Below are 14970 nucleotides of genomic sequence, written 5' to 3'. Positions count from 1 at the left end.
TTTTTCATCGGTTAAATAAAAAATGTCACGAATCTAACCTATCCTATACTGAAGGAAAACAATTGCACAAAAGAAGACATACAGGCTCAATCTATTCTGATTTAGATTCAATTTGAATTGATAAAATGAACTCCAAACTAATTATTTCCATACAAATTAATAGAATCAAATTCAGCAACTCAACTACAAGATTCCTAAATTTCAAGAATTCAATCTAAACTATCGTTCGTCCGATGCCTGGATCCTAACAAAAACGCCAACAAAATGCTTCCCGCAAGTTCTCTCTCTAATATGCCAAAAAATTAAATTATTCGGGTTTAAAAGTGTGACTTTACTATGACTAAGAGGAGGAACTTTGTCAAGCATACAAACAGAGACGGCGGTGGCAGATGGCAAAGGAATAAATTCCGAACATAATACTTTACCCACAACGGAGCAAATAACGATCACAACCATTGGGTGCATGCGTCGAATCAGGATTAGCTTTGTCAGGAAGTTAGTGCATGATACTAGTTTTTCTATAATTTCTTATTTTTTAATCATAATAAGAGTCTTATGCTGCTTACTCACTCAAAAACTCCCATATGGAAATCAATTTCCTGTAAATATTAATTTACTCGTAACCAGATCGTTGTGCCTTATTTTATTGCACAACCCATACACCACAAGAAGCCGTTGCGCCTTTCTGCTTTACCTTCATTCTTATTTTGATGGAAGCTGTAATAAACTCCTCCAAGGTGAAGGTACGTTAAACTTCCGTTCGTTTCCTAGCCGCCCGGCTGCGGAGAACATCGTCAATCAGTCACCAATGCTGCTACTGCCACTGCTGCCATTGCTGCAGTGCGTGCCATTCGATACTGTTTTTCCATTGAACCGTAACCTATTTTGGGTGCGTGTGCCCAGAAGGAAAAACAATTCAATCATCATATCCTTCCGCGCGCCGTTCGAATCCCATTCGATCCGTCCGCACGTCTCTCCGTCTTCCATTACGCCAAAGGTGATTGTTTTACGCGTGGTAGGGGACCACCTGGATGGGGGGGGGGGGGGGGTGAAGGGGAGCTTTTGCGCGTCGGCTTTTGGCCGGTTGACTAGTTGATACGACACTTTGGTATAATGGTTTCGAAAATCTGTTGATTTAGGACACCACTGTCAGGGCCGGCAAAGGTGCGGTTTCTTTTCTTGCGCTTTTCGTTCTTTGTTGTTCTTCGATTCTCTCCCTATATCCCATGGAATAGCACCGTTATATTTGATGGCCAAAAACGGCGAGAGAAAAAAGGGAGGACAAAAAGTTTCGAAACGAAAAACAACTTCAAACACGTCCATCAACCGAAAACGGACACTTCTTGTTAGGTTAATATACTGTTTGCATCGATTGACCTTTCGGTGCGGTATCGCATGATTTGTTGATGCCATATCTCATGGGTGTGACGTGTTTCTTAAGCTGCCAAAATAATAACGAATCGTTGGCGTTAATAAACCGTCACCTCTTTTTGACACACGACAAGGAAAACGAATGGATTTAGTTCCATTCCATGCACCGGTGTGGTACAAACTTTTACCCAGCGCTTCAACTTGCTGAAAAGGAAACTGTAATTTAATTATCCCACACACACACTGTCAATTTTTTCCAAGAATCATTATTTTCCCACCACTCGACCGGGGGTGGAAACCTCTTCCGACTCATTATATTCCAACCGACCGACGATCGACGCGTTCGTCTATTTGATTTGTTTCGGTTCGCTGGCAGTTCAATGTGCCGCACATGGCTTTGGGGCGAGCTGTAACGTACCGTACACGACGACAAATGATGATCGCCGCGGGGCTTTTGTCTATTTTTGGCTGGGTTGTTTTGCTTTTCTTTCTTCTTTCATTCCCGAGATGTGGATGTAGAGGAAAAAAAGTGTTGGAAACCTTGCAAACAATTTGTCAAATGTAAAGATGCTTTACCAATGAATCGTAAGACATGCAGAGCAACGGAATGAAGAAAGTAAATGGGGAAATGGTGTAAAAGTAGTAAAATGTTTACATTACATGAGATAGCTATTTTTGGAATTCTTTGGAGCTTTTAAAGCATATTTTTGCCGTATGGAGATTGCTATTCTTGGTTGCACCCTTTACACGTATGATGTTTTCGTGAAATCGTACATTCGTTTTCGGCGCTGAGAATAATGGGAATGGGAAATAATGGGAATGAGAAAAATGTAAATAAGTAATTTAAACAAACAATAAAATACTGTTAGCACCAATGATAAAACCCTAAACGCAATTTCAAAAAAAAAAAATAATACAGTATGTGACAAAAAGCATCAGCGACAGATCCAACCATCAACTACCCCGTATGAACAAACTACGATAATAGATCGATGTCAATGAGACTCGCATTGATGAAAAGGTACTTTGAGAGTTTTCATTTAAGCAATCTTCGTGCTCTTCGTAGTTGTAAATTTGGCAGATGTTGGACAGAAAATCCATGAATTGGTCTTAATAATGCAGTCACATAACTGAGCTAGTATCTTTAAGAATTATTATTATTAAATTTATATTTGCTCAAATATACTCATTTAGTTTCTATTTTTGTTAAAAGGTGACACTTTCGTCAAAAAGAGTGACAAAAAATCAAACGTGACAAGAAGTCCTTTAGTTGTTTGTTTATCTATTTATTTGTACATCTTTTTATTTATTCATTTATTTAGTTATTTATTCATTGATTTATGCATTTATTTAGTTATTTATTCATTGATTTATTTAATTAGTTATTTATCTATTTATTTATTTATTTATTTATTTATTTATTTATTTGTTTATTTATTTATTTTTATTTATTTATTTATTTATTTATTTATTTATTTATTTATTTATTTATTTATTTATTTATTTATTTATTTCTTTAGTTATTCATTTATGTATTAATTAATTAATTAATTAATTAATTAATTAATTTATTTATTTATTTATTTATTTATTTATTATTTTGTAAAGTACATTCTATAGTTTTTGTTTCTTTCTGTAAGTCCTTGGTAGATTTTCAAAATATTTCAAATGGCAGTTTTAGTCGGTCTCTGTTGAAAAACTAATTCACCATGGTTTTGAAGACTTGTCATATTTCTCGCTAACAACTCGCATGAAGGAAATCAAACAAGGTGACATCATTATCAAATTTGTTTTACAGGGCTTTTCATATGAACTGATAAAGTTGGCATACTTTCTGGATTGTATGTGACGTTAAGTTATACAGGCATGCCTTGTTTGTGATTTGACAGATGACAGACAACGTATCGTATAAAAAGATCCAAGGGAGATAGACAAACCTCTGATTATGTCATGAAAGCAACATAGGAAGGCTACACTATCGCCTTAAAAAAGAAGAAGAAGGGATCTAGAAAGTTTGTTTTAAATTATCAGAACCGCTAAAGCACCCTATATTGTTGTTTTTTATCATCGAAACGGATAATTATTTATCTATAAGATTTGAAACTATTGCCTTTTTTATTATTTATGTTTATATACAACATAAATTACAATTATTATCATTGTTTCATATATGAATATTCATCGATTAAGTACTACAGGCATCTTCTACACATTATTTTGTTCGTCACTGTATCCGCTGTCCAATGTCGTTGCCGAACAACGTTGTTGCTTGGATTTACATTGCTAACCCTTTCCGGCCAAGCTTCTTCTCCGGACGCAAACAGCGCAACAGCGCAAAACACATTAACGCAACAGCGCACCAGTGATACAGCTTTTCAACTGGTTTCGGCGAAAGTGAATTAGCTCGTTAGGTGAATTAATGCAAAAGTTATGCACAAACCTTAGAATAAATACAGTCGCGCGTAACAACATGCTTCTTTTCTGTGTGCTCTCTCGAGAAGAGTGAAGAAAACGGAGATGAAAGTAAAAGCGTCATATCTTTGTTGGGGCACAAACACGCGCTTGCCTATCGTTCGCTTTCGCACAAATGGGCACCTTCCTCTCTCCCTCTTTTAATGTGGTTGAAAAGTTTTCTTCTCGACCTTGGCAGAGGCAGAGTGCTGTTGTGGGCATATCACTGGTAGCAATTATTACAGCGGCTCGGCGGTAGTGTGTGCAACGTGTACAGCCGCACAGACGGGCGCCAAGACAAATAGCCAAATTATGAGCCTGGTATCAAACTTCAAGCCAAACAAACGAACACCAGCTGGGGCGACACTGGGCATAATACTAAAGCATAACACGAGAAACAAAAAAGAAAATGAAAAGAACAACACCCTCACTTCCTCCAACATAGTATCGATTGCAGATTACTGTGTTTGTGCAATCCAATCGCAGCGTTGGGCGTTTGCTGCATAAATCGATACCGCGGGTACCATTTGCTTTGCTCTCTCTCTGCACTTTTTTGGGTAAAAGTTTTGTAAAGCCAATTAAATTAAACCCCCGGTGTGTCGGCGGGGTCGGCGGCCCACCGGCTGCTGCTGCCGCCGCTGTTGTACTCACAGTCCTTTCAAATCGTGGTAGGGTGTCGTTTTGTCCTCCTTGTCTCTTTTTTGAGTGTGTGTGTGTGTTTGTTTTCACCGCAATTCCTTTGCAAATACGATACTTCAGCGTTCATTTCCCCGCAAGGTGCATGGTGGAAAATTCGGTTCAACTTCATCGAAAAGGGAGATACAATTTCTGCCGTGCTTCCGATTTCCAATCTCATCTAACCGCACGCGAGGCGCTGGAAGGTATCAAACTTTAATGACATTATTGCAAATACCTGGTGTCCTGGCCCGGTGCGGGGGGATATTCAAATATCAAATTTCCGAAACGTTCCGAAGCAACAAAGATGATGTAGAAGTGCGACTGTATGAATGGTATTTGGTGGGATTTAATAACAAAACGACGCGCTATTGTTCGATTTGGTTGGGTGTGTAGATAAATGGTGCTTTTGTTGAGATTGGGAGGGTAAATACGTTGGGTTGTGACGTAAAATGATGATTGCAAATGGGAGTTTGCAAAGTGCAAAGAGTTAAAGCAGTCAATGCACCATCGTGAACTGTTGTGAACAATTCTAAATGAAATGAAATTCAATTGAATTTACAACAAATAATGCATACATATTGCTTTACTCTTTCAAAGAATTTTGAACCCGAATTTTTTAAGGACAGATGAAAACAGCATTGGGAGATTGAACCCCTCCCGCAAACTGTCGATGAGATCAGTACTCTTAATGTTATTCATTAAATTTTCGATTGTCGTTTGTGTTGGAAGTTGGTGAGAAAATTAAACAGCTGACAACAAATTATTCAATTTTTGTTTCGAAATAACTCCATATTGTTGCAATGCAATTTTTCCTATTCACTGATGCAACAATCGTTGAGATGTAGTATCCCTCGTGTTAGATTAGGTTAGCAACACACAGTTGACTCAACGTCAATGGTTAGCTCTCAAAGTCTGTACACAAATATGATGGTATGCAAATTCCAGGAAAGGAGAAGTGTGCATTTTAGTGCACTAAATTAAAAAAAAAATGTGACCGGGAATGGTTCGTTTGCCGGTAGAGGAATGGAGACCCATACTGGGATCGAGTAGTAGGTAATTGTTTGTAGGAGTTTAGAATTAGTTTCATGAATTATTTTTAGAATTGGTATGAGTTCAGGATCAGTTTCAGGATCAATATGTCAGCCTACATTCTCAATCTCAGTTAGGATGCATTCCAGCACCTGTGTTAATTCAGATGCCGTCCTAGAACTGGTATGGGTCCTGTGTATGTATGTACGAGGACCTGTATGGGATTGTCATCCGTTCTAACAGTGTTATGAGCTCAGGATTAGTTCCAGGATGTTCTAACATCTGTATTTATGTGTTCGGAATCAGTTCTACGACCGATTTCATTCGTCATTCAGTTCATTAGTCATGAGTTCGAGATCAATCCCAGGGTCAGTATGGGATCAAATTAACTAGCACCAATGATAAACAGTTTAGAAGCATATAATGTAACATAATGGTAAAGGAAGCAACCAAAAAACCTTAGGAAACCCTGTAATTACAACGTAAACTACAAATGCCAGTTCAAAATCGCCCAGTTGTTATCTTAGTCATAGTCACTGATGTTGCCAAGTCAATCAACGGCTTACGGTAGGCTTAGTAAGACTATGGTTGTTGCATCATATAATAATAAGAAGAGTAAAAAAGAGATACCCACAAGAAACATCTACTATCCCACCGCAACAAAGCTAATCACATGTATCAAAATAACAAAAGTCAGTACATATTCAGCGCCAGCCGAGAGAGTTTTTTTTGAGTCGTATTGCTTGTTAACTTAACATAAATCCATCGTTTGTTCCGTGACCATGCTGTAATTCAGTAGTTTGGTATCCGTCGTAAACTCGTGTCGAAAAGAAGCTGTCCGAAAAAAGAGTTACACGTCCCTGTCTTATACATCCCTCTCGAGGTGTAAAGTAACCTCTCGTCCATCGTACTCGTACTAGTTGTTTGTTGCTTGGTCTAGATCAGCGGTTTTCAACCGGTGGAGAATTCCTCCTAGAGAATTTGGACTTTTTTGGGGAGAAGTATTGATCAAAATTTCGCTAAATATCATTGATTGTCACGCTCACCACCCGCTCATGAACTTGTTAGTAAGGAGTGCAATCCTACATGCACCCAACATGGAGCAAAAAGCAGCAAAAGGTTGAAAACCACTGGTCCTTGATACACTTGCTAGTAGAAGACGTGATAATGCCCAATCCATCTTCATGTACAAGCTTCTCAGTGGTGAGTTAGATTCTTCTGAACGATTGGCAATGAAGTCAATATAAATCTCTCTTCTAGCGGGTTCCGTAACTACAGACATGTAAGTAAGAACTAACATCAAAAGACGTGCGTATAGCGAGAAAGAGCCTATGATGGTCGGCAAATTTAATCGGCGTGATATGTTATTTATCTGGCTTCATTCTATTCTACTACTTTTCAAAAAGCTGTTTGTATTTGCGTTTAGTATACTTTGTCTCTATTTAGTAAAGTTTAGCTTAATAGGTTTTTTGTCGTCAACTCGCACGATTTAACAACATGCCCGTCGTGGATTCAAGCCTCAAAACGGACCGTACCCCACCGTAGCAAGGAATGACTATCCGGCTGCGTGGTACTGATTTAAGTCTTGAAAGGCTGGAATAGCCGACATGCCCTCGTATGACGTTACGCCAAGAGAAAACCGAGTCTTCCGGAAGCCAGACCGGGAGCAACGCGGACCTTCAAATAGTTAAAATAGGAGAAATGAGTCTACGTTTCGTGTCTCAAGTAGAATTCATCGCAAACTGACTGAAGTATTTGAACTGATTTGGGACAACATGTGTGTTACATTAGCACAGAATTTAATTACGTCTATAATTGAATTATTCAATGCCCAAAAGCTTGTTTCATATGTATCAAATCTCGCCTAGTTTCATGTAAATTGCAAATTTAAATCTATCTCCACAACACTTTCCACAAAGCACAATCATAAAACAAACCTCATCAACAAGCAACAGCGCACACAACAACACAACATAGCTTACCATCATTATCTGTCTGTGTACACCGGCTCGGGAGGGGAGGGACAAAGGTCACCTATACCTATTTGACCCACCAAAAAAAGGGGCAGGTCAGTTAAAAACTTGACAAGCGTCGTCGCTACCTGGTTCACCTGGTCTGTATCAAAGGTCCACGTGGGCCAAAGGGCGGGCAGTAAATATCCATCCTCTAAAGCTTAAATAATTAAGTCGATAGCGAATTTCCACGTAAAGCCCCTTGTAAATACCACCGGATATCGTACCTTCCGCGAATTCAGCGCATGCAGGCAACTGGAACGGAAAGCGGACCGGCCCCTTGCGTACGCCGAGCAGATATTTTGTACATCGGATGTTTGTTTCGAGGTAATGGCCGGCCAATTGATACGATACGGTACGATGTAATCTGTTGGCGGTGTTTGGTGCCGAAATTAGCCACCGGCTCATTCATGGATTTTTTTTACTAGCGTTGCTTTGATTTATTTTTGATGTTTTTTTGGCGTAGCACGAACCTTGAAGTTCCAGTTGCGATGGTAAAATGGGCACACGAGCGATGTCCTGGAATGTGTTGATTGATGTGGAAGTTGGATCGGAAGCTTCGCCTAATGAGAATATCATTATTGGTTGTACAAATTTCCAAGCGAAAATTCAAGTTTTTAAATCTAATTTTGAATTGATAACATGAAAGCAGTAGATATCTACCCAATACAATGATCCAACGGCTAGGAAAACACACCGGCTCTTTCAGGCAGCTCCGGCAACGGTAACTTAATACTACGAAGGAACTCTCTCGAACGGTCCAGACACCGCCACAGGGCCCCTTGACCACTGCACAAATTTAAAGGACTTTTGCTGGCAAACGAAATGGAAAGTGTCCGAGTTGTCGAAGCAGCTGGCCTCTTTGGCTTGTTGTCGTCGTCGGCGTCCTCATCGTTGTGTTTGGTGCAGGACAACAGCGACAACACACACAACAACAACAAAAAAGCAGATTTCTTTTCAGTTTGTCTTCATCTTCTGCCTTCTACCCACCGGAAATTAATAATTCATGAGCAGAGGGAGCCTGCCGATGGCGTGAGGCGCTAGGCGTTGATCGGTTGGCCACCCAAGTGAAAACCGAGTCTCCCGGAAGCTGGAGCGGGAGACGAGTTTCGGAAGGAGCGGACCCTCCGTCGTGCTGGATTGTTTGTTTTATGCTACCTCCGACAAAAAAAAAAACATGCCACAAGCTGGAACGATGCCAGAGCGGCCCCATCCCGTACCCTGCTGGGGGCCCAGAGAGACAAGCGAGAAGGTAGGGAGAAAAGGAAAAGCAATTCCTCGAAAAAGGATGGCACAAAATGCCATCCCACCACTATCAGCAGCACACGAGTTGGCAAGCATCCGGTACGGGTCGGAAGAGGCTTTGGGAAGGATAAGGATGTCCTCCCGGTTTTACGGTACGGTATTGTCGGGGAGGACTCGCCAGTCAGTTTAATGGCCGCGTAAATGCTCGGGTGTTGGCTTGTAATTTCTGATTCTAACGAGTGCGTCCCCGGCCCACTCCGGAACCTAAACGCTCACAACCCCCCACAAAGCCCGCGGTATGGGAGTGCACGGTCCACAGAGTGAGTGGTTTGGCGTTTGTGCGCACGGGAAAAAGCCTTCACGCACACGCCGGACGTTCGTTGCCAAGGAAACCGCGCCGTTTTCCAAGCAGGAGATTGATTTGGTTGATTTGATTTAACGCAGCACCAGCGGCAGCAGCAGCAACGTGCTTGTGGTTGAAAAATAACAGCATCCACCAAGGGCAGCGTTTTGCCTTCGCCTCTTTTTTTAAAAGCCCTTTGCGGCATTCGCGACAAACCACACTTACCGTGTTTCGTAATGGTGGCCTGTTTGCTGTGCAGGCTTTGCTGGGGAACAAAAACAAAATAAAAGAAAGGTTCGTTGCAGCTTTACTACACTTTTGATTCGCGTTCCTGCTCTGCCTTCATTGGGGTTCGGTGGGAGGTTTGGGTACATTTAAAATTCATATGATTGTTGCCCAACAGGAGTGGTTTGTGTACGGAGGTGGAAGAATGGAAAATAAAAATAAAACCGTTCACAGCAACATCTTCACTGATGGGCTGGGCTGCAGGGGCTGTGCGGTTTGCGGTAAGCGTGCGTTTAAACGTGTGTACGAGGTATCGCAGGACAAGGGTATGTGTAATTAATTATCTAAAACCATACAACAGGGGACAGTATTTATGAAATTCCAAGAGTTTGTACAGGAAATTAGGTAATTTGGGGAGAAAAGCGAATCTAACGTGTTTACAATAACATAATTAAAGTCGTAGCAAGACCAAACAATCTGAAACGGCGAAGGCATGAGTAAATAGATTGTAATGTTTTACTTTTGCATTATGTTGAGGTTTGTTTTTACAAATATACTTATTTTTTGTGTTCATTTTCTATATTATTGTGTTAAATAGTTATACTTTCAACAAAATATGTTTGTTTTTGTTCAAAGTTGTCTGAAACTCAGACCTTCAAGGAAGAATCTTATGCCTTTTGCTTATTATATATCTTGCGCCATACATACACCATTAAAATTAATAATGGTCCGGTTTTAATGATTTTTTTTATCGTAGGCTAAAATTTTTGCATACTTTACTGTTATTTATTTATTTTTTCAGTGGAATATTTGCATGTCCTTCGCAGTGGCCTAAGGAACTTAAACCAACTATCTTAACACCATGTGTTACTTAACGATCTAACATTAATTGGGGTCAAGAGTGTCAAACAATGCCAATAGGTGATATTTAAACTTATCGATCGAAATATTATAGTAAAAGTATGAAAAGTCGCCTCCTGCGGTCGATACTTTAAATATTCACAGTATCTAAGAATCCTAGATCCTAGCTAGAGTATTTATACTTAATCGTGCTAAAAGATCTGGAGCATCGATGTTGTGTGTTAGCATTTTTGCAACAAATACACTCTGATCGGCGATATTTGAGAGATTGTATACCTAATATTAGGCACCGTGTGCGGTAAGCAGAATCATGCCAGTGTGTGTTAATTAGGATTCGGCGGGTGTATTTTTTGGACGGATTCTAGTTTCTTCATCCAGATCGACGAGTAGGGACATCATAAACAGACGAATACTCCAGGACTGACCGGACAAATGACAAGTACAGTGACTTACAGGGTTTCCCACGATTTATTGGTCAGTTCCCATGATTTTTTGGTGCGTTCCCACGATTTTTTGGTCGTATCCCATAGATTTTTGGTTCGTTCCCATAATTTATTGGTATTTTCCGATTGGATATCAATACAATTGGACCAAAAAAGTCTGCGAAACGACCGAAAAATCGTGGGAACGCACCAACAAAATATGGGAACCCACCAAAAATTGATGGGAACTGACCAATAAATCGTGGGAAACCCTGTAAGTCAATGAATATCCTGTATAGTTTTAGAATGGCGATTAACAAAGCCTAACATTTTGTGTGCTTCACTAACAATAGTCTGATATTGGATGTGGAAATTAAGTTTAGTGTTAAGCATAATTCCTAGATCACGGATGATAAATGATCGATCCAGGTTAGCACCAAAAATATATTGTCAAAACTTTAAAAAAATATATCGTAGAAAAGACTGCAAGCCAAATACATCTCTGCTGAAATAGCAGGTATGTTTATTTTAAATAGTTATTTTTATTTATATTATCACTCGTTTGCTCACGTGGCAAAACCCCAAACGTACAAAACAAAATTGTGAGCTTGTTTGACATATTATTAACATGTTATTAACCACAACTAAAAACGAGTGAAGAAATGTGGCATGCGATAGTTATCTTTCGAGTTTTTGTTAGATACTAGTTAATTTGGTCCGGTTACAGGGATTTGCAACAGAATCTCAAATGTGTATACTGACCGTGTAGCTATCTTGATACAAGTTTCTATTCAATTCTTATACCGGTCATAACCCTTCCGTCTCTTTGTCTAAATTACATTAATGATAATTGCTACTACTCTCTCTGTATCTTTGATTATTCCGTTTTCAATGAACGTTTTTAACAAGGCATACGACATACAAAATTTGAATTTAGTCGTTCTGGACTTTTGGAATAGCTACTATTAAACGTCATGACATGTTCACGCAATATATGGGTTCGAGCCTCCCATCTCACAGGACTCACTGTCACGGTTTATTATTGATCCTTCTGGAAGCATTTTTGGACACCAAACAGCCATGGATGTCTTGGTCGATTTGTGGTTTAGAATGACAGCAATTTCTTTATCTGTTCAAGGCTGGTTGAGGTTCTATTTAGAGATGGATTGTCCGGATCGCACCTATAGTTCCGCTCCGGTTTTGGCAAGATTGATTCCGATTCCGACTTCAGTAAAATGAAATCCCTAGCTACGCCGTCCTGAATCGTTGGAATTGTAGTGGATCGATGCCAGCGAATGTGCCTACGACTTTAATAACTTATACGCTCGATTTCTGAATTGACCGAGCCCACATATCTACTATGGATACAAGAATAACTTACAGTTAGCTTAAACGATCAGAAGATGTCAAGTGAATTACGTCTTAGCTCGTGCAATTTTAAAACATGGGTTTATTTTTTTTTTCTTTTCCATATTTATAACAACAAAACAACGGAAAAAATACAAAGAAAAATGATCCGATTTTATTTCAGAAACCAATACCGGGGTGATCGGAGTTCACTGTCTCCCTACCGATCGTCTTGAAATACTTGAACACCGTAAAACGGGCAGTATAAAAGATATAAATATAATAAATAAATATAATAAATACAATAAATAAATACACAACAAAGTATAAATAACGTTGTTGCTATACTAAGAGGATCTATCAACGCTTCAAACACTTTAGGGACGATTCCGACGATTCCGGAACTTTCCGGACGATGCCGACAATGCTGAACGATTCCGGACGATTCCGGACGGTTTTGGCGGGAGTGTTTGAACCTTCCCTTAGGAGCTAGTTCCGAATTTTGTTGGAACCGTTCGGTCCCAGTTCCACTTTTTTGTGTGAATTTGGCCCAACTCTAAGTTCTATTCCCATCTAAACCGTTTCTCTCAGCAGCATGCGTTTTTGCTTGGTTGTGTTGTGAAAACAAGTGTGGAGAACTGTTTATGTTTATGAAACTTTTAACCAAAACCGACCATTTCCTTAATCATTAATGATGCTTGGAGCTTGCTTTTGCAAAACCATTTTTACAAAACTATAGAACATTTTTTGAACTATAGAAAAGAACAAGACGTCCAATTCTGTTTAAATAAAGCTATAAAGGCAAATTCAATAAACATTTCTTTCATTTTCAATCAATACAAGACATATTTCTTGTTTCTTCTCCCATTTCAATCAAAGTTACAGCACTGATTGCCAGTTACAACCGACTCCGAGGCCACAGATTTGAGCCGTTTAATCTGCATTCAAAAAACACTGCTTCTCCTCGTGCGATGTTTTGCCTCTCCGCTTTCGAACTTGAACAGCAAACATCCTTTCCCCTAGCCGGCATACAGCGGCAGCAGCAGCAGCAGCATGAAAACCCTCCTCAAAACCATGCTGACCATTTCCTGAACCCGCACATTTTGTCTGCTGTACATGTCTTTCGTTAAGATTGTGAGTGAGGCGATAAACGATCGGTGCGTTTTAAAAATATTAAGACATCCCAATCAACACACACACACGTGGAAAAGGGGGAAGATGAAGCGGAAAGAAACCCCTGGCAAACACAGCACCCTCATGATCGGAGAAGGTATCCGATAGCATCTGATTGAAAGCAGTCCTCCCGCGCGCGTTCGATTGCGTTCGATGCTGTCGATGTTGACGATGTACAGTTTCCCCGCCATAGGCAACCAGCTAGGGGAGGGTAAAGCCAGTGTGCGCATGTGCAGCACCACCGAATGTGTTCATCCGTGTACGTACACAAACCTTCCCGCGTTCCTTGGTGGTGCGGTTGGCAAGGGTGAACAACGGTGGTACCGGTTCGAGGGATACGGTTCTGCCAACAGGCCCGCCAGTCGGTGGATGGCTTCGGTACGGGATACATCGGGACTCCAACAGCGGTGAACAGTGTAGCACACATTGGGTAAGCTCGAATCGCCCGAAGCGAACGAAGAACTCGTCGTCGTCGCCGCCACGTGGATTGCTGGTGGAACAAGAGCTCCGACAAGTGTATAATCCAGTGTCGAGTGTATTGTAGGGTATGTGCAGTCAAAGTTACAAACGGGGCGGTAAGGGCTGTAATGCCTGATTAAGGCACCCAAGATGTTCCGTGCGACCCTACGAGAGAGAGAGAGTGTCATTATCCATATGCGATACGTTCTTGTCGTGTCGTGGATACTTGTACGTGACCGAACGTGCCGGTAAAGGCAAAGCAATTGGTGGAAGAAATCGGTTACATATGAGTGGCAGCAGCAGCAGCAGCAGCAGCAGCACGATCGTACGGTCCCGGGGCGGAAGGAAACATAATTTTCCAACCCCTAGGTTCCAACCCGTTTGCCCCGTTTCTCGCAGCTGATATGCTAATATCTTAAGACTGACGGGTCCAAAACTATCTCGCTCAACTGGCTGCAATCCATCACTCTCGTGTGGCGCTCCAGGGTCTCGCGCAGCAGGTCGTGGTGGTGGAAGAGGAGGAGGAGGAGGATTACCAAGTATCTTAAGCAAAGGAAGTGAAAAGAGAAGAAGAAAAAAAGGGGTATCAAAAACGATGTGTAAAAGTTTGATCGTGGAAAATGGTCTTACCCGGTGCCTTCGCCCAGTCCTAGAGTAACCCTTGCGTTGAGTGAAGCAAGACAGATGACGACGATACCGGTGTCATACGTCTCGTGTGTGTGTGCGTGTCGGTGTGTGCGTGTATCTGTGCGTAGTGAGTGTGTCAAATTTGGGAAAAGATATTACCGCACCGAGAAGGCAAATGCCGGCGAACAACCCGTTCCGACCCGTTGGCAACAGTTGGGTGACAAATTGGGAAAATTAAGATAACTTTCTCGCTTCTCATCTGCGCTCTGCGTACGGGGACACGGGGTATGCAACGCCTGGGATTAATATGCGTAGTGCGGATGCGGACGCGCCACTGTGCTGTGCAGTGCTTCCTGCTAAGTAGGCTGCGTTTTATTTTTTGCATGAAACGGGTGAACCTTCTCACGTGGACGCTGGTTCCGGTGGCGAAGCAGAGGAAAAGCAACGAAGGGCAAGTGTGGAGGGGCATATTTTTTTGGAAGCACATCTTCAGAACTGGCGCGACGATGTGAGTGAAAAAAAGGGCATTAGAGGGTATGCCAAGTTTATTAATAATCCCGGCACGATACAGCCTCGTCGTCGTCGTCGTCATCGTCGTCGTCAACGCGACACAGTAGCGTTGGTGCGTGATTTGAAACAAAATCAAATGACAACCACTGGTTTTGGGAGAAGTGTGTGTGTGTGTGTGTGTGTGTGTGTGTGTGTGTGTGTGTGGGTATAAGCGTGA

The 14970-nt window shown here is 41.1% G+C and overlaps 1 protein-coding gene across 5 annotated transcripts in view; it reads left to right on the top strand.

Moving 5' to 3' along the window:
• The first annotated feature begins 13513 nt into the window (after nt 1–13513).
• LOC121596716 overlaps nt 13514–14970 on the top strand; it is a 79567-nt gene continuing 78110 nt past the window's right edge. For 4 of the 5 annotated variants that reach the window (XM_041921906.1, XM_041921904.1, XM_041921905.1 and 1 more), the window contains exon 1: nt 13594–13702. The gene's annotated coding sequence lies outside the window, so the exon portion shown is untranslated. The other variant, XM_041921903.1, reaches the window with a different exon arrangement.

The sequence above is a fragment of the Anopheles merus genome, chromosome 3R (assembly GCF_017562075.2).
Source record: "Anopheles merus strain MAF chromosome 3R, AmerM5.1, whole genome shotgun sequence".
Classification (NCBI taxonomy): domain Eukaryota; kingdom Metazoa; phylum Arthropoda; class Insecta; order Diptera; family Culicidae; genus Anopheles; species Anopheles merus.
This window is presented reverse-complemented; position numbering and strand designations above follow the sequence as displayed.